Source organism: Arachis ipaensis, chromosome B4, assembly GCF_059453495.1.
Source record: "Arachis ipaensis isolate K30076 ecotype BB chromosome B4, ASM5945349v1, whole genome shotgun sequence".
In the NCBI taxonomy this organism is placed as follows: Eukaryota; Viridiplantae; Streptophyta; class Magnoliopsida; order Fabales; family Fabaceae; genus Arachis; species Arachis ipaensis.
Window position 1 is genome coordinate 72,388,001 of NC_142439.1, and position 2,544 is coordinate 72,390,544.

General features: G+C 32.7%; 1 non-coding gene across 1 annotated transcript; it reads left to right on the forward strand.

Moving 5' to 3' along the window:
* The first annotated feature begins 759 nt into the window (after positions 1 to 759).
* On the forward strand, positions 760 to 867 carry LOC148567898 (small nucleolar RNA R71). Its single transcript, XR_015882106.1, has one exon. It is a non-coding gene; the product is annotated as a small nucleolar RNA R71 (small nucleolar RNA).
* The last annotated feature ends 1,677 nt before the right edge of the window (positions 868 to 2,544 follow it).

Consider the following 2,544-nt stretch of genomic DNA (forward strand, 5'->3'; position numbering starts at 1 on the left):
AAGTAAGGTTATGGCCTTGCACTCTCTTTTTGGATTCTCTTCTGTATTGCTTGGGAGAGTACTAGGAGGAGTTTCAGTGATTCTTTTACTCAGCTGGCCCACTTGTGCCTCCAAATTTCTGATGGAGGACCTTATTTCATTCATGAAACTTAGAGTGGCCTTAGATAGATCAGAGACTATATTTGCTAAGCTAGATGGATTCTACTCAGAATTCTCTGTCTGTTGCTGAGTGGATGATAGAAAAGGCTTGCTATTGCTAAACCTGTTTCTTCCACCATTATTAAAGCCTTGTTGAGGCTTTTGTTGATCCTTCCATGAGAAATTTGGATGATTTCTCCATGAGGGATTATAGGTGTTTCCATAGGGTTCACCCATGTAATTCACCTCTGCTATTGCAAGGTTCTCAGGATCATAAGCTTCTTCCTCAGAAGATGCCTCTTTAGTACTATTGGATGCAGCTTGCAATCCATTCAGACTCTGAGAAATCATATTGACTTGCTGAGTCAATATTTTGTTCTGAGCCAATATGGCATTCAGAGCATCAATTTCAAGAACTCCCTTCCTCTGAGGCGTCCCATTACTCACAGGATTCCTTTCAGAAGTGTACATGAACTGGTTATTTGCAACCATGTCAATGATTTCTTGAGCTTTTGCAGGTGTTTTCTTTAGGTGAATGGATCCACCTGCAAAATGGTCCAATGACATCTTTGATAATTCAGACAGACCATCATAGAATATATCCAGGATGGTCCATTCTGAAAGCATGTCAGAAGGACACTTTTTGGTCAGTTGCTTGTATCTCTCCCAAGCTTCATAGAGGGATTCACCTTCTTTTTGTCTGAAGGTTTGAACATCCACTCTAAGCTTGCTAAGCTTTTGAGGAGGAAAGAACTTGGCTAAGAAAGCCGTGACCAGATTATCCCAATAGTTCAAGCTATCTTTAGGTTGAGAGTCCAACCATATTCTAGCTCTGTCTCTTACAGCAAACGGGAAAAGCATAAGCCTGTAGACCTCGGGATCAACCCCATTGGTCTTAACAGTATCACAGATCTGTAAGAATTTAGTTAAGAACTGAAAAGGAGCTTCTGATGGAAGTCCATGAAACTTGCAGTTCTGTTGCATCAGAGAAACTAATTGAGGCTTTAGCTCAAAATTGTTTGCTCCAATTGCAGGGATTGAGATGCTTCTTCCATGTAAGTTGAAATTTGGTGCAGTAAAGTCACCAAGCATCTTCCTTGCACCTCCACCATTGTTATTGGTTTCGGCCATCTCAACTTCTTTTTCGAAAATTTTAATAAAGTCCTCTTAAGAGTGTTGTGTTTTAGCTTCTCTTAGCTTCCTCTTCAGAGTCCTTTCAGGGTTCGGATCAGCTTCAACAAGAATGTTCTTATCCTTGCTCATGCTCATGTGAAAAAGAAGAGAACAGAAAAGAAGAGGAATCCTCTATGTCACAGTATAGAGATTCCTTTATATGAGTAGAAGAAGAAAAGAATAGAAGAAGAGAAATTTGAACACCAAGAGGAAGAGAGGGTTCGAATTTTGAGATGAAGAGAAGTGTTAGTAAATAAATAAATAATTAGAAGGAGATGAGAGAGGGAAGAATTCGAAAATTAAAAAAAATAAAATAAAAATATTTTTGTTTTTTAATTTAAAATTAGTTAGAATTCAAAAATTTTAAGAAGAAAAATAAAATTAAATCAAATTAAAATTTAAAACAAATAGTTAATTAAAAAGGAATTTTGAAAATAAGGGGAGGGGTTTTCGAAAATAAGAGAGGGAAAATTAGTTAGGTAGTTTTGAAAAAGATATGATTGAAACATAAAACTTTTAAAATCAAACAAAAAGTCAAGTAGTTAATTGAAAAAGATTTGAAAATCAAATTTGAAAAGATAGGATGTTAGAAAAGATTTTGAAATTGATTTTGAAAAAGATGTGATTGAAATTTATTTTGAAAAAGACTTGAAAAAGAAATTTAAAAAGATTTGATTTTGAAAAATTAAAGTTGATTACTTGACTAACAAGAAACAAAAAGATATGATTTTAAATTTTAAAGATTGAACCTTTCTTACTAGGCAAGTAACAAACTTAAAATTTTTTGAATCAATCACATTAATTGTTAGTAAAGATTTTCAAGTTATGAAACAAAATAGGAAAAGGATTTTTGAAAATCAATTTGAAATTTTCGAAAATTATGAAAGAAAAATGAAAAAGATTTGAAAAAGATAAGGTTTTTAAATTGAAATTTTGACTTGACTCATAAGAAACAATTAAATTTTAAAAAGTTTTGAAAAAGTCAACTCAAATTTTCGAAAATTTATGAGTGAATAAGGAAAAGATATTTTTTTATTTTTGAATTTTAATGATGAGAGAGAAAAACATCAAAAAGACTCAAAACATGAAAATTATGAATCAAAACACACAATGCATGCAAGAACACTTTGAATGTCAAGATGAACACCAAGAACTTATTTTTGAAAATTTTTAAGAAAAGAAAAACATGCAAGACACCAAACTTAAAAATTTTTAATGTTGAGACACTAACAA